This window comes from Geotrypetes seraphini, chromosome 4 (assembly GCF_902459505.1).
Source record: "Geotrypetes seraphini chromosome 4, aGeoSer1.1, whole genome shotgun sequence".
Taxonomy (NCBI): Eukaryota; Metazoa; Chordata; class Amphibia; order Gymnophiona; family Dermophiidae; genus Geotrypetes; species Geotrypetes seraphini.
Genome location: NC_047087.1, coordinates 167,072,509 through 167,094,610, shown reverse-complemented (window position 1 = coordinate 167,094,610; position 22,102 = coordinate 167,072,509). Strand labels below are relative to the sequence as shown.

The window sequence follows — 22,102 nt, the reverse complement described above, 5'->3', positions numbered from 1 at the left end:
CTCAGGAAAACCTTCCAAAGCCGATCATTCCCCCAGGCAAGCCCAAGAGAGGTCACCCTCCTACGAAGGTGTCAGGAGCGAGGTATGGCAACGGCCCCTTCAGGCCCCACACCCAGGCAGCCGGCCCGCCAGGTCCCCAAGCAAACCTTATAACAAAACATAACAGCCAACCAAGCAAGGAGAACCGGTGCTGCCAAAGTGCGGGGCCGGGTATATCAGAAAGCGACAACATAGAAAACAGAGGGGCAAAGTAAATGTCGCAACTAAAACAAACATGTGAATAGAATCCATCCAACACGAGCCAGCATGCCAGAGGGCACGAAGGGAAGCAGGGGGCCATCCCATTCTCGAGGCCGGGACTGTTGATCTAGAAGAGAAGCGCTCCACAGATGAGTGCTAGGGTAGCTCAGCAGCCAGGACCGGAAACTCAGGGGGCCGAAGAGGGCCCCGCTTCCCCGGGAAGCGCGTCGAGATAGTTTTGTGCGGCATCAGCAGTGGGGAACATACGCCAGCCCGAGGGAGTCCAAATCTTGAGCTGCGCCGGATAAAGAAGCTGGAATCGAACTTTCCGGTCGTAGAGAGCCGAACACACCGGTGAGAAGCGCCTCCGGCGTTCCTGGAGCGCAGGGGAGTAGTCCTGGAACAGCCGCACAGGGGAGTCCTCAAACGATAAAGTATTCCGCTTTAGCCTGTACTGTCTCATCAACTCCGCTTTAACAGCCGAGTTATGTATTTTGAAGATAATAACCCGAGCCCGCTCCCGATCATCCGAGCGCCGACCCAGGCGGTGTGCGCGGTCCAACCGCAACGGTCCCACGCCAGTTGGGAGCGGCAGCGCCGCTTGGAGCCAGGATTCCAAAGTAGAGAGAAGTCGGGCGTCGGGGACCGTCTCCGGGAGACCCACCAGGCGCAAGTTGTCCCGCCTCGAGCGATTCTCGAGGTCCTCCAGCTTGTCGGCCTGGCGCTGGAGCTGTGCCTTCATGGAAACCAGATCGGCGGCGGAGGCCGAACACGTGTCCTCAACTCCCGAGACACGGCTCTCCAGCTCACCCGTGCGCCTGGTGGTCTCCCCCAGCAGGGCCTCAAGTGACGTTAACTGGCTCGAGAGATGATCAAAGCGGGTGTCCAGCGCCCGCACCACCGAAGCCGAAAGCGCCGCTATATGCGCCTCAGACAAGGGGAGCGCGGAACCCAGGTCCCCCGCCGCCATTTTCGGATCAGGCCGCGCCGAACGGGTCTCCCTGTCTTTAGTGGCACGACTCGATTTGCTGCTCATGACCGGGCTAGTCGGTTGCACAAACCGGTCCATGCACGGTCCAAAAGTTCCGAAGATGCGCGGGCCGACAAAAACCAAAAATGTCAGGGTTTGAGAGATTCGGGGCCCCGGAGCACGAGCAAGGCACGTCCCGCTCGGCTCAGCACATCACGTGACCTCTCCCCAATGTGTTATAACAATAGATAATTCTTTATACTCTTGATCTTCGACTGACATCAAAATCTCAATTTTGACTCGATCCCTCTGATTGAGACAATAGGCAGGTGGAGTAAATAACTGACAGGGCAAGGTTCCAGAATGATACACCTATTGCATTAGATAAAGAGATTAGGTTCTTGCCTTGCTACTATCTTTTCTAGTAGATAGGTGTGCCATTCTGGCAGTAGGGACATTCAAATGCAGTTCCAGAAATCTAGAAGGACCTCAGCGCCTGCTTGTAACACTGAGGACCTAAAATGGTGCCCTGCTGTGCTGCCAAGTCCACTCTATAGAAGTTGAAGAATGTGTGCAAAATGGACCAGGTCACTGCCCTACAAATCTCCCCAGGTGAAATTGCCCAAGCCTCCGCCACAAGCAATGTATGCTGATGAGATGGCCATTCATATCCATCTTGAGATGGTCGCTGTAGATGCAGGTCTACAGTGTCATCAGAGGAGGAAGCCGAAGAATGCTAATTTAATCAGCAAAATATAAAGTGTTTCTTTAGTGAGTCTACACTAAGTAAAAACTTCTCGCTATCTGTGGGTTCCCTGAAGCAGATGTGAAACGTGTCATAGTAACATAGTAACATAGTAACATAGTAGATGACGGCAGATAAAGACCCGAATGGTCCATCCAGTCTGCCCAACCTGATTCAATTTAAATTATTATTTTATTTTTTTTTTCTTCTTAGCTATTTCTGGGCGAGAATCCAAAGCTTTACCCGGTACTGTGCTTGGGTTCCAACTGCCGAAATCTCTGTTAAGACTTACTCCAGCCCATCTACACCCTCCCAGCCATTGAAGTCCTCCCCTGCCCATCCTCCTCCAAACGGCCATGCACAGACACAGACCGTACAAGTCTGCCCAGTAACTGGCCTAGTTCAATCTTTAATATTATTTTCTGATTCTAAATCTTCTGTGTTCATCCCACGCTTCTTTGAACTCAGTCACAGTTTTACTCTCCACCACCTCTCTCGGGAGCGCATTCCAGGCATCCACCACCCTCTCCGTAAAGTAGAATTTCCTAACATTGCCCCTGAATCTACCACCCCTCAACCTCAAATTATGTCCTCTGGTTTTACCATTTTCCTTTCTCTGGAAAAGATTTTGTTCTACGTTAATACCCTTTAAGTATTTGAACGTCTGAATCATATCTCCCCTGTCTCTCCTTTCCTCTAGGGTATACATATTCAGAGCTTCCAGTCTCTCCTCATACGTCTTCTGGCGCAAGCCTCCTATCATTTTCGTCGCCCTCCTCTGGACCGCCTCAAGTCTTCTTACGTCTTTCACCAGATACGGTCTCCAAAACTGAACACAATACTCCAAGTGGGGCCTCACCAATGACCTGTACAGGGGCATCAACACCTTCTTCCTTCTACTGACTACGCCTCTCTTTATACAGCCCAGAATCCTTCTGGCAGCAGCCACTGCCTTGTCACACTGTTTTTTCGCCTTTAGATCTTCGGACACTATCACCCCAAGGTCCCTCTCCCCTTCCGTGCATATCAGCTTCTCTCCTCCCAGCATATACGGTTCCTTCCTATTATTAATCCCCAAATGCATTACTCTGCATTTCTTTGCATTGAATTTTAGTTGCCAGGCATTAGACCATTCCTCTAACTTTTGCAGATCCTTTTTCATATTTTCCACTCCCTCTTCGGTGTCTACTCTGTTACAAATCTTGGTATCATCTGCAAAAAGGCACACTTTTCCTTCTAACCCTTCAGCAATGTCACTTACATACATATTGAACAGGATTGGCCCCAGCACCGAACCCTGAGGGACTCCACTAGTCACCTTTCCTTCCTTCGAGCGACTTCCATTAACCACCACCCTCTGGCGTCTGTCCGACAGCCAGTTTCTGACCCAGTTCACCACTTTGGGTCCTAACTTCAGCCCTTCAAGTTTGTTCAACAGCCTCTTATGAGGAACTGTATCAAAGGCTTTGCTGAAATCCAAGTAAATTACATCTAGCATATGTCCTCGATCCAGCTCTCTGGTCACCCAATCAAAAAATTCAATCAGGTTCGTTTGGCACGATTTACCTTTTGTAAAGCCATGTTGCCTCGGATCCTGTAACCCATTAGATTCAAGGAAATACACTATCCTTTCTTTCAGCAACACTTCCATTATTTTTCCAACAACTGAAGTGAGGCTCACCGGCCTGTAGTTTCCTGCTTCATCCCTGTGACCACTTTTATGAATAGGGACCACATCCGCTCTCCTCCAATCCCCAGGAATCACTCCCGTCTCCAGAGATTTGTTGAACAAGTCTTTAATAGGACTCGCCAGAACCTCTCTGAGCTCCCTTAGTATCCTGGGATGGATCCCGTCTGGTCCCATCGCTTTGTCCACCTTCAGTTTTTCAAGTTGCTCATAAACACCCTCCTCCGTGAACGGCGCAGAATCTACTCCATTTTCTCGTGTAACTTTGCCAGACAATCTCGGTCCTTCTCCAGGATTTTCTTCTGTGAACACAGAACAGAAGTATTTGTTTAGCACATTTGCTTTCTCCTCATCACTCTCCACATATTTGTTCCCAGCATCTTTCAGCCTAGCAATTCCATTTTTTATCTTCCTCCTTTCACCAATATATCTGAAAAAATTTTTATCTCCCTGTTTTACATTTTTAGCCATTTGTTCTTCCGCCTGTGCCTTCGCCAAACGTATCTCTCTCTTGGCTTCTTTCAGTTTCACCCTGTAGTCCTTTCTGCTCTCCTCTTCTTGGGTTTTTTTTATATTTCATGAACGCCAACTCTTTCGCCTTTATTTTCTCAGCCACTAGGTTGGAGAACCATATCGGCTTCCTTTTTCTCTTGTTTTTATTGATTTTCTTCACATAAAGGTCCGTAGCCATTTTTATCGCTCCTTTCAGCTTAGACCACTTTCTTTCCACTTCTCTTATGTCCTCCCATCCTAACAGCTCTTTCTTCAGGTACTTTCCCATTGCATTAAAGTCCGTACGTTTGAAATCTAGGACTTTAAGTATTGTGCGGCCGCTCTCCACTTCAGCCGTTATATCAAACCAAACCGTTTGATGATCGCTACTACCCAGGTGAGCACCCACTCGAACATTAGAGATACTCTCTCCATTTGTGAGGACCAGATCCAATATCGCTTTTTCCCTTGTGGGTTCCGTCACCATTTGTCTGAGCAGAGCCTCTTGAAAGGCATCCACAATCTCCCTACTTCTTTCCAATTCCGCAGACGGAACATTCCAGTCCGCATCCGGCAGGTTGAAATCTCCCAACAGCAGAACCTCCTCTTTCCTTCCAAACTTTTGGATATCCACAATAAGATCCTTATCAATTTGCTGCGATTGAGTCGGAGGTCTGTAGACTACACCCACGTAGATAGAAGTTCCATCTTCTCTTTTCAGAGCAATCCATATCGCTTCTTCCTCTCCCCAGGTCCCTTGCATTTCGGTCGCTTGGATATTGATCTTTACATAGAGAGCTACTCCTCCACCTTTATGACCATCTCTGTCCTTCCTAAAAAGATTATATCCCGGTATGTTTGCATCCCATCCATGTGATTCACTGAACCATGTCTCTGTGATAGCAACAATATCTAGATCTGCCTCTAATATCAGGGCTTGCAGATCATGAACTTTGTTGCTTAGACTGCGAGCATTTGTGGTCATCGCTTTCCAGCTATTTTTCAGCGATAATCTCCTTTTTCGTATGGATTTTTGTGTCGTTTCACTTTCCGTTGCAATACTAAGAAATGAGTTGCTGATATTGCTTATGTTGCAGCCTTTACTACTATCACATCTTTTCTTTTGCCGGGGGTGGTCTCTATAATTGTCCTTCGTACATACACCACCCCCACCTTCTAGTTTAAATGCCTAGAAAAATATTGTCTAAATTTCTCTGCAAGGTTTCTTTTTCCTGCTGTAGTAATATGTAGCCCATCTGTGCAATATAGCTTCTTGTCCTTCCATGTATTTCCCCATCCTCCTATGTACCTGAAGCCTTCTTGATGACACCAAGCTCTGAGCCATCTATTAAAGTCCTCTGTGTTTTTCATTCTTTGCTCTCCTTTTCCATATGCAGGCAGTATTTCAGAAAAAGCTAAAGTCTTTACAAAAGGTTTCACGCCCTCACCAAGCTCCCGAAAAGCTTTCTGTGCTGCAAGTGTGGAGTTGTTGGCCAGGTCATTTGTTCCCAGATGGATAACAACATCAGTGTTAAAATCCTTAGTTTCTTCCTTAATTATAGTCAGTATTTGCCTGGAACTCCTGGTAGCTGAGGATCCTGGAAGACATTTCACTGTTTTGGTCTCCTCGCCTTGTGTTCCAAGGTTAATGCCTCTGATGATGGAATCTCCCAACAGTAATAGTTTTCTGTTTTTGGCTTCTGTCACGTCGGAACCTGACACCGGCAAACTATAAGATAAGTTACCATTCATGGTTTAACGTATACAGATGAAGTAGTTTTGCCTTTTATGGCTCCTTAAGTCATTCATTCAATTTAAACATTTATGTCATCTACAAATGGTGCTTTAAGAAGCGATGATTGGGTGATGAGACAGTAGTGTCAGGGTTTATGCCCCAGTTATTGTCTTCATGATTCTGAGCACAAAAAGCTACCAAGACATATAAGCAATATTGAAACTGCTTCGGTAGGAATTTACTTATGAGTGATTATTTCATTTTGTTTAAGTAGCCTGACTGATAAGCACAAATAGATGGTCTGACAGTTGGAACTTATTGGTGACCTCTAGATAACACAGGACTCTCCTCAAATCCAGCTTTCGCTGAATCCAGTCCTTTTTCTTTGACTCTGTGGACTGGAATGCTGGCAATCTTACCTCTTGATTAATATGAAATCCAAAACAGCATTTAGCAAAAAGGCTGGGACTGTACTCAGGAAACTCCCGCCTCTGTGATCTTTAGGAAGGGCTCCCTGCATGGCAGGGCCTGCAGCTCCAAGACTCATCTCAATGACATAATAGACATGAGAAAAATACTTGATGGTAAGATCCAACAAGGATGCCTCTTGAGTAGACTCATATGGAGCCTAACTGAGGCCATGCAAAACCATGTTAAAGTTCCATGATGGAAACAGTTGTTTTACCAGTGGTCTGAGCTTTAGTGCCCCGGATAAGCCAGGTGAGATTTGCACACACAGGGTCTGAAGCATGAAAGGTCCACTGTGAGGCCTTTGTTGAGACCTGCTGGGAGGAAAGCAAGCACCATTGCAATTGGAGCACTAAATGGCCCCACCTTCTCTTTTATGCACCAGTGTTGAAATGTCTCCCATGCCTTAGTGTAAGTGGAGACTATCGTAGGCTTCTTGGCTCTGAGGAGATAGTAGTGAGTACCTCTTAGTATTCTTTGTTCTCTAATGCCGTGTGCTCAAGAACTATGTCATAAGACCAAAGTGATTTGGATCTTCTATGACCACTGGGCCCTAAGACAGAAGATTGGTCTGTACCTGCAGTATGAGACCCTTGTCTATCTGAAGATGCACTACTAGGTCTGTGTACCATGGCCTGTGAGGCCAATTCTGTACTACAAGGACCACTCTCCCTGGGTGGTTTGGTATTCTGTGAAGCATTTACCCTCACTTTATTGCATTACAGTTACTGTTGCCTCCAAAGCCAGCCCTTTAAGACTCTGGGTCTGATTATTGTGAATTCTACCACATGATAAATGGTGACTAAGGACTATGGTGGAGGAAGTTGTGCAGTTAAAAAAAAAAAAAAATTGTCCTCACCGTGTTTCTTCTTCTAGGCTTCATGTATTAATATTTCTCTCTGTTTTGGCTGTGGGGACGTGCCTGGAGATTTATGCTCGATGCTGGTCCTGCAGTTGTGTATTGGCTTGGAGGAGTTAAAAGCATGCCTTCGTAACGTCTCTCTTCCCTTCGTGGTCGTTAGCACTAGCTGCCTTTCACAGGTTTTGTTAAGGCCGAAAATCTTGAGATTGCCTAAAAGCATCCTTTAAAAGGTAACCTAAGAAACCCTTTCCATATATAGCTAATTCTGCAGTGGTTAAGTTACCCTAAAATATGATGATTGGGTGACACTCGTAGGAGATCCCTTATTCTAATTTACCTTTACAAAGCTAGGAAGAAGGGTGAGAACATAGGAAACTACTGGTGGTAATCTTATTGGGACAAAATGGGTGATGTTGAAAAAGGAAAGAAATTATTTGCACAGAAATGTACTCAGTTGTCACACAGTTGAAAAAGATGGAAAACACATGACAGGCCCAAACCTTTGAGGTCTGTTTGGATGCTAAACAGGACAAGCTGCAGGATTCACTTACACAGATACAAACAAGAGCAAAGGTATTGTCTAGGGAGAACATACACTAATGGAGTACTAAGACATATATTCCTGGAACTAAAATGATTTTTGTGGGTCTTAAAAAGAAAGAGGAACAAGCAGATCGGATTGCATATTTGAAAAAAGCAATGGTAGGAGGAACAGCAACAGAAGAATTTACAGAAGATGGGAAATCGGGAAAAAGAAACTGGGACCAACTTGATAGAAAAATAAGTCTCCAGACAACAAAGGTAAAAAAAATGGAATTTATTGCCTAAAATATTTTAGCTTTGGGAAATGTATATAGTAGATGTTTTTGTATTGTGTTCAAAAGAAAAGGAAATGCATTTCTGGTTTTATTTCTACAGTGTCGAAGTACTTGCTGACCCTTGCTGTGTCTGGTGGGGATCCCCAAGCACCGCCAGCAGAGGACCTCCTCTAGAGACGGCCAGAACTCCCCTCCACCAAGCGCAGCAGTCACTGGCAGCATCCATGAGTCACTGAGGTACCAGCATCTGTGACTCAGGGATGCTACTGCTGCCTGCCAAGTTTGGCAAAAGGAACCCCTGGCCAACTGCTGACAGCTTGAGGGTCCTCATCAGCTGAATATTTATATTTTATATTTACATTAGAGGCTCTGGTAGAATCCCATTTACAAAGTATGTATTCTTCCCAATTAATATTTCCAAATTAATAAAGTGTCTTTGCTTACTTGTAAATGGGTCTCTACCTGAGCCTTTAATTCAGTAGCATAATTAAATGAAATAACTACTTCTGAAGTTTATAGGGACAGGTGGGGATGGATTTGATTCCAGCGGGGGCGGGCAGGGACGGGTTTGACTCCTAGCGGGGACGGATGGGAACGGGTTTGATTCTATTGGGGATGGGAGGGGATTTCTGTCCCTGCACAACTCTCTATATGGGGTGTATGTCCCATCACGTAAGAGAGTACTTTCTCTTTTTTTTTTTTTCTTTATTGATTTTCTAAACTTCAAAAGTGCAATACACAAATCTATATTATATAATAAGTTAATAAAAGCACATTAAACTTTCAAATATGCATATCCAACCATTTTCTGCCCCCCCACCCAATGATTATTCAATAAAACACAAAAACATAGACTATCCCAATAACCTTACCCTATTCAGATTAAAAATATCCTCCCAACCCTCCTCCCACCCCAGGTGGACATACTCAAAAGTCAAATTAGGACAGAAATAGCCTCCCCCCCCCTTCCTGGATGTGTACGAAAATAAACCAAAACTGACTTATAATCAAAGACCTACTATAGTGAGGTAATATATGATGTCAACGGCCCCCAAACCAACTTAAATAACTTACTGTGCCCCAAACTATCGGCATTCATTTTTTCATATCTATAGCTGGAACACAAATTTGTCCACCAGAAAGGAAAATTTAGGCAGTCATAGTACTTTCAATTTCGGGTTACCATCTGCATGGCTATATTAGCTAGCACCTAATGCAGCTTAGTAAAAGGGCCCCTAAGACTCAGGGCAGGATTAATTCGTCAAGGGCCCCTAGGTACCCAAGTACACTGGGCCCCCTGCCCCTGCCCCGCCCCACCCCACCATGCGCCCAGGCAGAAACAGGAAGCTGCGTCAGAGGGAAGCTTTGGGTAAGCAGCACCACTTGCACAATTACAGTTCCTGTTGCCTTTCTTACCCGCGTTGCTTGCTTGTCTTACTTTCCGTTGGGGGGGGGGCCCCACGTTACCAATCAATGCTGGAGGGGCCCATCGCTGTTTGGAAAAACAATGTTGATGCCCTCCTTCATCGGGCCCCCCAGACCATTTCGGGCCCTAGGCATATGCCCACTTGGCCGATTGGTTAATCCTGTCCTGCTAAGACTCCTGAATAGTGCAGGCTCTCTGAATCCGAGCTTATGACACTTGAGACAGGGCTCATTGCTCTTGTTGCCTTTACTTTCATGAAGGTATTTTTACCAAAATGTTGTTAGTTTGTTCATTTTTTGTTGCTAGTAATTTAGATATAGTTAGCAATCCTGAATGCATAAACTCCTTCATAAAACTGTAAGCTCACCTTCATTCTTATATGGAAAAAATATGCATATGCCAGTTAGAGAATGACACGTGGACATAATTTGTCCCCGTCCCTGAGGATAACCATGTGAAACCATCTTGTGTCATTCATTAGTGTCTATCGCAACCTCAGTCCTTCTACACCAGCATTCTTATATGCAATGCTTGAGGGTCAGTGGATGTGCCCATTCATACTCTGATTCTTCCCTCTCTCCTTAACGAATGATACGGGAATGGTTTCTCATGGTTAACCGTGAGGACAGGGACTTGTCGATCAACGTAATTAAGATTACAGAAATAACATTAAGGTTTACTTGAATAAATATATCTTGTCCTGTTTCTAACCCCATATATATATATATCAAAATAAATCAGGTTTGACTGTTATCAGTTAATTATTATTTATATTCACATTATGGCAGCTGTTTAATTTCTGACTAATTTAAATGCCATGTCTTGAGTAGATATCCCAAAGACAAGCAGCAGCAGTAATGTCAGTATTTGCTTGGCTGTCTCCAATGTGACACACCTTTCAGACCGCACAAAGCCCATAAATCACAGAGAACGGGCAGAGCACTCTGGTAAGCAGAAACTTTCACCAAATGGGGTAAATAACAGAATTGTTATTAGTTATAAAATAACATGGATTATGATTGTATCACCATAAAAGTTTTCTATCTCTATCCCAGGACTGAACAACTGGGTTGTATACATAGAGCCAGTGGCGTGTGGTCAGCACCTTCAGGAGATTCTCCCCACCCCCTGAATTTGAATGGTTGAGCAGGCAACAGGCAGATGCTGCTCAGCCAATCAAATTTAGATCAGTACTGTCAGGGCCTTCAGGTGTTCCGAGAATCCCTAACTCGAAAGCCCTGCTTTTTTGTTGTTGTGGTGGTTTATTTTTTGTTTGAGGCAGTTTGTCTGGTTGAGCAGGCTGCATACTCAACAAATAAAACTGCATTAAGCAAAAAGTAAACAAACAAACAAAAAAAGCAAGGCTGTAGAGCTGGGATTCCCTGAAAGCCCTAACTGCATGCCACTGATTAGAGCTGTTAACACAGAAATGAAAAGCAGATGATATCACACAATCCAATGTTACATGCTAAAGAACAGGTGTGTCATCAATATGTAGCCAAAAACTATTAGACTGGTTTTCAGTAGGAAAGTCAAGTCAAGCTGAGTAAGTTTTAAGCAGCTAAATTTTAGCAAAATGTCAGTCACAACCTAAATAAGAACATAAGAATAGCTATACTGGGTCAGACCAATGGTCCATCTAGCCAGTATCCCTTCTTCATAGTGGCCACATTCAGGTCACAAGTACCAACAGTGATAACCAAAGGGAAAGAAATATCCAGATCTAAAAAGTAGGGCATCTTTACTTCTACCTGCTTCAGGAAAGTCCAGTTCACAGAAAGGTGCTCCAATGGAGCAACTGTCCATTGGAAGGATTAAGGCTTAACACTTCCTTAATCCCCCCAGTGATTGCTGTCCCCATCCCTCTCCCCTGAAAGTGAAGCCAGAAGGGGATACTAGGTGCTATGACAGCTTCAGGTATTATGGGAATTCTTAACAGTCTGTGTGGTTAATACAGTGAACTATAAACTAAGGAACCCAGGTTCAAAATCCCACTTCAACTTTTTTTTTTTTTTAATTGAGAGCCCTCCAGACAGAAAAATACCTACAATACTTAAATGTATAAGATGCCTTGCATGCCTGAAGTCTATTGAAGTGGTAGACAAGTGCTATACATTGTGGTACAATAAGTCATTTTTTTTTTCCTGGAGGGCTCATAATTTAACACAAAAATCACAAAGGGTTTGATTCTATAAATGGCACCTAGCAGCACCTACATTGTAGGTGTCACTCAGAGATAATTTTCTTTTTTCGAATTGGCTATTGGATATTACAAAGTGAATAGTGTTGCTGTGAACTAACTTTGTTGAACTGTCAAAACAGATACATGCAGCAACCAGTAGTGACAAACTGCCATCCTTCTGTGGATTACAAATTGTGTGTGCAAAGATGGAGCAAGAAGAATCCTGGTGGTGGATTGTGGACCGGAGGGCAGAAGAGAGGGCTTGTCCGAGAGGGAGGACCAAAGGAGCTGGAAGCTGCGTCATACCTGAAGCAGAAGTCTGACCAGGAGACAGCACAAGATCACAACCCAACACTCAGACTCATCAGTGTGGAAGATAAAGGGTACCCACTCACTCTGATTGAGGATAGGGGGGTTGTGGGGGAGCTGGCAAGGCCAGAAAGGGCTGACTTAGATGTTTTGAAAAGCCGCACTTGGTGTGTTTTCTTTTGTTTGACTTGGCAGGATGGATCCCGCACAGCTGAACGCATGCTGGGAGTCTATGTTATATGTGGAAATCGCAGTATATAAATTTTTTAATAAATAATAAATAAATAAATCCCTTGCTGCTCCTTGTGACCCTGGGCAAGTTACTTAATCCCCTCATTGTTCCAGGTACACTAGAGTTTGAGCGCACTGGGACAGATAGGGAAATATGATAAAGTACTTGAATGTAAACCATTTAAGATATAAATGGTATATAAATAAAGAAAAAAATGAAATAAACAAACGTGTCCAGGAAGGCTAGGTTGCCCTACCAATCGACGGCTCAGGCCGCCAGCTGTGATTTATATAGTGCCCAAAGGTAAGTGGAGGAGCCAAATGCCAGTTTCTGAATGGCAGCCAGTGGTGCATAGTGATACTGAAATCTGGTGCCACCCCTAACCATGCTCACTCTCAGACTTCAACGTCACTAGGTACCGCTAGTCCCAGAGTAGAGGTCTGCACGGGAACGGGGATCGCGGGAATCCTGCAGTTCCCGCGGGGTCCCATGGGAATCCCTCCCTAACCCACGGGACTTCCACGGGGACCCCCCTCTGGCCCACGGGACTCCCACGGGGACCCCCCCTCTAGCCAACGGGACTCCCACGGGGATGGAAGGCTTTGGAAGCAGGGTTCGTCCATATAATATAATGGACACGTCAGCCTTAGTAAAAGAGGGGGTTTATAAGTTAATTACCTGAACAGAAAACAAAAAAAGGGTTCCACCAAAGAGATTCCACAAGGAAAACAGCAGCGCAAACACAAAAGAAACTGGAATTGATGATCCTGTCAGAAGTAATTGCTGCTTTTTATGGGGACGGACGGGGATGGAGATAATTCCTTGTGGGGATGGATGGGGACGGAGAGGATCCTGACGGGGACGGGTGGGGACGGAGAGGATCCTGACGGGGACGGGTGGGAATGGAGAGGATGCTGACGGGGACGGGTGAGATTTCTGTCCCTGCGCAACTCTCTATCCCAGAGGCCATGTAGCGGTGGCTATTTTTTTTATCCGAGGGTTTAATTGGATTTTAATGGTATGGCTAATTATTGCAGATACTCCAAAAAAAGGTTTATAATATGACTAGTAGTACTAAACGAAGGAAAAAGGATCTCAGAAATTCACACCAAAGATCATTACAATCTCTATTGGCTTAAACGTGGATTGGGGTTTTCTTTCATTGATCCTTAAAAACATTTCAATTAACTTATCTTGCATGGAGCATTTGGAGTTTGAAGCACTTGAGAGTTTGACTTCTGCAGTCAATGCATTAAAGCACCGGCTGCCTCCTTGATAAAGCCCGGTAGGTCAGGCGAAACGGGGTCCGTTGGAAGAAAATTTTGATAGTTTATGACAAAAGTTCAGTGTTACATTCAAGAATGAGATTTTGACACACAAAGTTTTGTGCTCCATGCAAGGTAAGTGCTCTTCATAAAGGTTATGAGTAATAGCTTTGCATTATAGTTTTACAGTATACCCCCGTGAAGTCGCAGTTCAGAGTTTGAGGCCCCAGTTGTTCGTGGTTTTTCCCTCCGCAATTACTGTATCCTCCGTCCACCTCTTCTGTGACCCGGGACCCCGCCAAACGCATCCTTCAGCCCCGCGACATCACCGATCTGTTCTGCCTGACCTGCGATCTGAGCAACGATCCCGGCCCTGGTCGGAACTGCAATCACCACCACCTGCATCGGCACTCGCAGGAGCCACCACCGCAACCCCTGCAGCCCTCTCCCACTCCTCTTCCGCATCCAATAATCACGGTTTTTCAAAGTTCATGGGTGTTCTAGGAACACAACCCCCATGAACTTCAGGGGTATACTGTACTCACTATGGGTGCTTTTTCTCATGCAGTTTGAAATTATTATATCTGCGAGAGGTGTTTGTTAGCAAATCATTTGGATTTTTATGGGATTATTTAAAAGTATTTATAGTAAAACAAAATAAGAAAAAAAAAAAAAGTAAAAAGATTGTTTGTGCACACAATCAAGTTAATTCAAAGGTTTTTTTAAGGATCAATGAAATAAAACCCCAATCCATGTTTAAGCCAATATAGATTGTAATGATTTTTGGTGTGGATTTCTGAGATCCTTTTTCCTTCGTTTAGTACTACTAGTCATATTATAAACCTTGTTTTGGAATATCTGGATTTATTTTTGGTTTATATACATTTCTAACGAGGCATGCCTAATTATTGCACCACTTAAACCCAATTAAACTAAAGTTAGGTGGTGGTAGGGTGGATACCCCCACCTAACTTTTAGCGACTTCTGTAGAATCTGGCCCTTTGTATTTAACTTTCAAAAAAAGTCATCTCTACATTTTTCACCTCTCCCAATTATTCTTCCATTGATCCCAATTTACTAGCATGCTGAAATAACTGCTCCTCATGCAAATTTCCCTTGGCTATCTTTTCATCAGTATTTTTAAACATATCTTAAAAATTAATTTTTAGACAGGTGTCTAGACTTTATGGGGCTCATAATCAAAAGAGAAAAACGTCCATAAACCGGCCTAAGTCAGCACTTGGACGAATATTTCCCAAATACGTCCAAGTGCTGATAATAAAAACGGGTTTTGGATGTATTTCTAAACGACCTAGGCCTTCATAGTGCCGCTGAATGACCAAAGCTAAATGGGCGTTTCGGGAGGAGTGTCAAGGGCAGGAGTTGGGCGGGACATGGGCCGGCTTAGATTTAGTCGTACAGCATGAATAACCGAAAGTTATACAGCCCAGGATCGACAGAACTTGGACGTTGTGACTTAGCACATGGTCTAGTCACAAAAAACCACCTAAAGTCACCAGATAAGCACTGCAAACACATAAAACAGACCCCCACACACTACTCCAGTGATCACCGACCCCCCCCCACCTCCATAAAAATATTAATCACAACTTTAAAATTCAGCCTCCAGACCATCATCACCTGGCCGCCTGGCATAGGAAAGCCTAGTCGTCCAGCAAAGAGGCAGCTTAAGTCATCTTGGGGGTGGGTTAGGGACCCATAGAGAGGAGAACCCATGCCCATAAGCCCCTGTAATCACTGCATTGATACTTAAACATGTGCACTCCCTAAAACCCTTTTTTACTGGCATATAAGTGGGATAGTAGATAAGTGGGTCTAGGAGATTCTGGAGGTGGTTTGGGGGGCTCACCGTGACCTATAAGAGAGCTGTAGTGAGGAGAAGCCATGGCACCCTTTTGGTGAAGTTCACAGCAGTGCCCTGTAAGGCACCCCACTATTTAGGTGGCATGTCTGGGTGTGCAGTCCATCACTTTGCAGACCCCTCCCACGTCCAAAAGGGCTTGTTCTAGGCATTTTGGACTTGGACAAAAAGTTAGACGAAAATGTGGTATAAAGATGGACGATTTAGCGACTTGGACGATCAGATCTGCAGGATGTATAATTAGATGATTTTCGAAAGTAAAAAATTTTTAGACATATTTTTCGAAAATATGTCCTAAGCTATTTTTTACTTTGGACGACTTGCGAGTTGGACGTAAACAGACTTAGACGTCCCTTTCTATTATGCCCCTCCACATGTTTAAACAGTTTTTTATTGATGAAAACAACAATTGACAGACATCAGCAATACAGGTACATACACAGGGAATCACACAAAAAAATCAACAAGCTATATCAATTTTTTTTGCAATATAACAGTGAAGATCAACCCCCCTAATCCCATCCCTCCTCAACCTTGAGAACAGTCCAGAAGAGTACGGGTGGTCTCAATGAAACAAAGGTTCAAAAAAAGGAGCTAGAGGGCCTATACTCTTATGGCCCTGCCCAACAAATCAAACTCACCACCCGCATATCCCTTAGAGATACATGTACATCCTCCAAGATAAGGATTCATTGTCAAATGGCATTTGTCAACCTAACTTGTTCGGCAGTAAGCTTTGTCCCCTTGGAGGCAAGGACTGCAAGAAAACATTCCAAGTAAGCAAAAATTTTCTTTGGCACCCAGGATGTCCCTTCACCCACCTTGCCTCCCAGGCTACCAAGGCATGCAACTAATTTCACTGTTGCCAATAGGACGGCAAGCCATTGGAAGTCCATGATTGCAAGATACATTTATGTGCATGGAAACATACCTTATGACACAAGAGGCGGGCTTCTTTAGGCAAGCTCGTAGAGGCTACGGGCAAATCCAAAACCATCTGCGCCACTATACCCTGAATTGGTTTTCTCAGTATGAATTGCAGATATCATTGGATTGCTGCCCAAAATCTCTGGACCAATCAGCAATCCCACAAGGAGTGAGAGAAAGTGTTAGGTTCCCTATGACATTTAATATATAAAGGAGACTCAATTCCACCTATTTTGTGTAACTGCACCTGGGTAAAATAGGCTCTGTAGAACTCCTGGATATAACTCTCTCTCAATATTGCTCCTATAATCAAACATGGTAGGCCCCTGACAGTATTCAAGAGGTCCCAGTGGTCCCAAGTTCCCCTTCCCAGGCAGACTTGATAGACTGAACATCTCCCCAACTCTCAAGGGGAACCAGCGCCCTATGCAAGGAGGACACAGAGGTATTATGAAGTGCCACCCCCAGAAAAAGTGGCGAAGTTTGTGCCCCAAGCCCTGACTCAACGTCTCTGCCGAGAGAGACGCTAAATAGTGTTTGATTTGACAATAAGCATAGGTATTCCCCCAATCCTTGCCCAACCGGGGCACTAGGGCTCCCAGGGCATACAATTTAGCTGTATCAGCCTATAAATATGCTAATAAAGTTATGCCCTGCTGACCCCAAACTAAGAAAATAGGGTTATCCATTCCGGGTTCAAAGGAAGGGTTTCCTCGCAAAGGTAATTGGTCAGAGCTTTCTGGATCACCCCTTAATCTGGGCACCAGATATCCCCAGGCCTCCCATAAGGATCTTAACAAAATGCTCCCCCTTAATTCCCCCGGTATATTGTATCCCGACAGATGGAATAAAGCATACAAGGAGAATGGAGCATAATATGCTTCCTCTAAAGATAGCGGTGTAAATAGCTGTTCTCATTGCATCCAATCTTTTAAATGTCTTAACAAGCAAGCCGAATTATATAATCCAAATTTAGGGATACCGAGCCCACCCTGCAACCAAGTACCCACTAGAAGAAAATATTGAAGACACGGTTTATGTCTGTTTCAACAGAATCGAGATAGCAATTGTTTCAAGGCCCCAATATCTTTCCGCGAAAGCCACAGGGGTAGCAATTGTAACATGTATAACCTTTGGGGGAATATAACCATGCGGATAAGTGTTATCCTCTCCCAAAAAGATAGGGGAAGATCTTTCCACTGGTCTAACTGTTCAGTCGTCTGCTCTAATGCTCGATAAACATTAACTGAGTAAAGCCGCAAAGTCAAGATCGGCAATTGAATACCCAAATATCTAAACTCCCCCTCCACCCACTGCAAGGGGAAGGAAGGTCCCCATGAAGTTTTTAAATCCAGGGATGACGGCAAGGTCTCCAATTTAGCTAAATTTAGGCCAAACCCAGCAAAATCTCCATATTCTCTAATATTCTCCAAAAGGGCCGGCAACAATTTCCAGGGATTTGTTATATGGACTAAGATGTCGTCTGCAAACGGTACTAGTTTAAAACCACATTCCCCAATTTGTATCCCCACTATATCCGGATTGGTATAGCGGGTTATAAATAAATAAATGATTATATTATCTCAAAGCAAGGGATCTGAAGATAAAACAAACAGCAACAGAAATAAAGGACAGCCTGTTTAGTTCCCTGAAAGATCTCAAAAGGCTACGTTAAGATATTCCGGCATTGCTTCTGAGTTTACTACTACATTAAACATATCAGTAAGGGGGCGCACTATTTCTGATTTCATCAATTTGTAGAATTCAGCCCAGTATCCATCTAATCCAGGCGCCTTCAAGGTAGAGCTTTGCCCAATAGCCAACTCCACTTCCCCCTCCTGAATAGGCACATTTAAGAGTTCCAAGTTTCCAAGTTTATTAAAAATTTGTTATACCACCATATCAAAATTTTCAAGGTGGTTATACAATAAAATCAAGAAGGGGACAAATTATAACAAACAAAAAAAAACATCATCAGTTAAAACAATGGATGAATAAGACCAAAGGACATAATGAAACGAGAGGAAAAAGGAGAACTACAATATAAATAAAGAAAATTTCCCCAGGTACATTAGGTAGATTGTGAGCCCGCCAGGACAGACAGGGAAAAATGCTTGAGTACCTGAATAAATTAATGTAAACCATTCTAAGCTCCCCTGGGAGAACGGTATAGAAAATTGAATAAATAAATAAAAAAGAGAAACACAGGAAAATACAAAAGGGTAGGGTAACACGTAGCAGTCCAACTTAAGTGGGCTGAAATTAAGTTTATAAAATCCTTAGAAGGACAGTCAAACTTGGAATAAAACATAAGAATTTGCCGCTGCTGGGTCAGACCAGTGGTCCATCGTGCCCAGCAGTCCACTCCCATGGTGGCCCCCAGGTCAAGACCAGCACTACCTGCTTGCATTTTGATTCAACAGGAACCCATCCAAATTTGTCTTAAATCCCTGGAGGGTGTTTTCCCCTATAACAGACTCCGGAAGAGCAGTCCAGTTTTCCACCACTCTCTGGATGAAGATCTTCCTTATGTTTGTACAGAATCTATCCCCTTTCAACTTTAGAGAGTGCCCTCTCATTCTCCCTACCTTGGAGAAGATTAACAATCTGTCCTTATCTACAATGTTTATTCCCTTCAGTACCTTGAATGTTTCGATCATGTCCCCTCTCAATCTCCTCTGTTCGAGGGAGAAGAGGCCCAGTTTCTCTAATCTCTCACTGTACGGCAACTCCTCCAGCCCCTTTACCATTTTAGTTGCTCTTCTCTGGACCCTTTTGAGTAGTACTGTGTCCTTCTTCATGTACGGCGACCAGTGCTGGACGCAGTACTCCAGGTACAGCGGCATGACAACTCTCTCCGATCTGTTTGTGATCCCCTTCTTAATCATTTCCAGCATTCTGTTTGCCCTTTTCGTCGCCGCCGTGCATTGCACGGACGGCTTCATCAGTAATCCCAAGTCTCTTTCCTGGGGGGGGTGTCTCTCCAAGAACCGCCCCAGACATCCTGTATTCGTGCATGAGATTTTTGTTACCAACATGCATCACCTTACACTTAGCCACGTTGAACCTCATCTGCCATGCTGCGGCCCATTTCTCGAGCGTGTTTATGTGAAGTTGCAGATGTTTGCAATCCTCCTGCGTCTTCACTACTCTGAATAACTTTGTATCATCTGCAAATTTAATCACCTCACTCGTCGTACCAATTTTCAGATCGTTTATAAATATGTTGAAGAGCACGGGTCCAAGCACCAAACCCTGTGGCACTCCACTGGTGATGCTTTTCCAGTCCACGTATTGTCCATTTACTCCCACTCTCCGTTTCCAATCTGCCAGCCAATTTTTAATCCACGTGAGTATTTCACCCTCGATTTCATGACTCGCAATTTCTCAAAGTAGTCGTTCATGTGGAACCTTGTCGAAAGCTTTCTGAAAATCCAGATATACAATGCCGACTGGGTCATCCTTGTCTATCCATCTGTTTACTCCCTCAAAGAAGTGCAGCAAGTTCATCAAGCAAGATCTACCTCTGCTGAAGCCATCAGATCGTGTCTGTCAAGGTGCTCAATGATGCGGTCCTTTATCAGCGCCTCTACCATCTTTCCCGGTACCGAGGTCAGACTCACCAGTCTGTAGTTTCCCGGATCACCCCTCAAACCTTTATTGAAGATCGGCGTAACATTCGCTACCTTCCAGTCTTCTGGAACCCTTCCCGATTTGATTGACAGATTGGCTATCAGTTGAAGCAGTTCAGCTATAGTTCCTTTCAGTTCCTTGATTACTCTCGGATAGATGCCATCAGGTCCTGGGATTTATCATTTTTAAGCCTATCAATTTGCCGACATACCTCTTCTAGACTGACCGTCAACCCTGTCAGTTTCCCGTCTTCGTTTCTCACATATAGCCTTCAGCTTCCGGTATGTTGCATATATCCTCTTCGGTAAACACAGATGCAAAAAATGTGTTCAGTTTGTCGGCGATGGCTTTGTCCTCCTTTAGCACTCCCTTCATTCCTTGGTCATCCAACGACCCCACCGCTTCCTTCGTGGGTCGTTTTCCCTTAATATAGCGAAAGAACGGCTTGAAGTTTTTCGGCTCCTTGGCTATTTTCTCCTCATAGTCTCTTTTGGCCTTTTTACCGCCTTATGGCACCTGCTTTTTGTGCTTTTTCCAGTTTTCATCCGTTTTTGACCTTTTCCATTCCTTAAATGAAGTTATCTTGTCCCTCATCGCTTCCTTCATTGCTACAGTGAACCATGCCGGTTCCATCTTTTTCCTGTTGGATCCCTTGTTGATACATGGTATATATAGATTTTGCACCTCCGTGACTGTGTCCTTAAAAAAGGACCATGCTTGCTCTAGCATCTTTATAGTGCTTATCCTCTTCTTGATCTTTTTCCCTACCATGAGTCTTATCCCTTCGTAATTCCCTTTTCGGAAGTTCAGTGCCGTGGCCGTCGTTCTGGACCGATGTTTCGTTCCCGTATCCAGGTCGAAGCAAATCATTTTAAGATCACTGTTTCCCAGCATCCCCTCTACTTCTACACCTTGTGCCAGTCCTTGTAGTCCATTTAGAATTAAATCCAAAACTGCATTTCCTCTCGTATTTTCCTTGACAAGTTGTTCCAGCAAGCAATCGCCTATAGCATCCAGGAACTTGGTCTCCCTACCTCAGCCGGAGGTGCCTAGGTTCCAGTCTATCTCCGGATAATTGAAGTCACCCATATTAACTGCGTTGCCCCCTTTGCAGTTGTGTTTAATCTCATCCGTCATTTCGCCATCAATTTCTTCGGACTGCCCTGGGGGTTGGTAGTAGATACCGATCTTTTCCAGGCCATTTGTTCCCGGAATTTTGGCCCATAGAGACTCTACCTTATTGTTTGATTGTTTTCTCCGGTAGACTCAATTACCTCTTTGACGTATAGGGCAATGCCCCCATCTTTTTGAGCCACTCTGTCTCTGTGGTATAGCTTGTATCCCGGTAGCACAGTGTCCCAGACGTTTTCCTCGTTCCACTATGTTTCCGTGATGCCGATGAAGTCAAGGTTATCTTTTTGTGCCATAGCTTCTAATTCACCCATCTTATTCCTTAGGCTCCTTGCGTTCGTGCACATACACTTGAGTTTGCGGCCTGTCATTTTCTTGCATTTCCTTCCCTCTTGTGTCTCTTTCAATCCGTCAGGTTTTCTGTCTTGCCTATGATCCGGTGAGTCTTCCCTGCTATCTTCCTGCATAGTATCCTCTGGGTATACCGGTTCCCGAACCATTGACTCTTGGTCGACTGTCGGCTTTCCCCTTCTTCCTAGTTTAAAAACTTCTCAATTTCTCTCTTGATGTTGCTTGCAAGTAGCCTCGTTCTGTCTCCGCTGAAGTGGAATCCATCCTTCCTGAACAGCTTGCTCTTCCTCCAGAACGTAATCCAGTTGCGCATGAAGTGGAACCTTTCTTCCTCCCACCAGCGCCACATCCATGCATTGACTGCTTGTAGCTCCGTCTGCCTCTTCTCATCGGCCCTGGATCTCAGAGAATTCTAACCTCTGTGTTCTGGTCTTCAGCTTCCTTCCTAGCATCTGTAACTGGTTCTTCAGTACTTCCCTGGTGTAGTTCTTGTTGCGCATGATGTTCGTCCCCACATGGATCACCACCGCAGTATCTTCGTCTTCCATGCTGTTGATGATCCTGTCGATGCGGCTCACTATGTCTTCTACCTTGGCTCCTGGTAGGCAGGTAGGTCACCAGCCGATCCTGTCTTCCTCCCATTATGTGGCTGTCGACTTGTCTGATGACGGAGTCCCCCATGACTATTGCTGTCCTCTCTATCTTCTCTTACCTCTCTAGCCGCAGATCCGTGTCCCTGGTGTATGA

The 22,102-nt window shown here is 44.5% G+C and overlaps 1 pseudogene; it reads left to right on the top strand.

Annotated features, from left to right (window-relative positions):
* Positions 1 to 3,793: 3,793 nt before the first annotated feature.
* Positions 3,794 to 22,102, top strand: LOC117359720 (annotated as a pseudogene).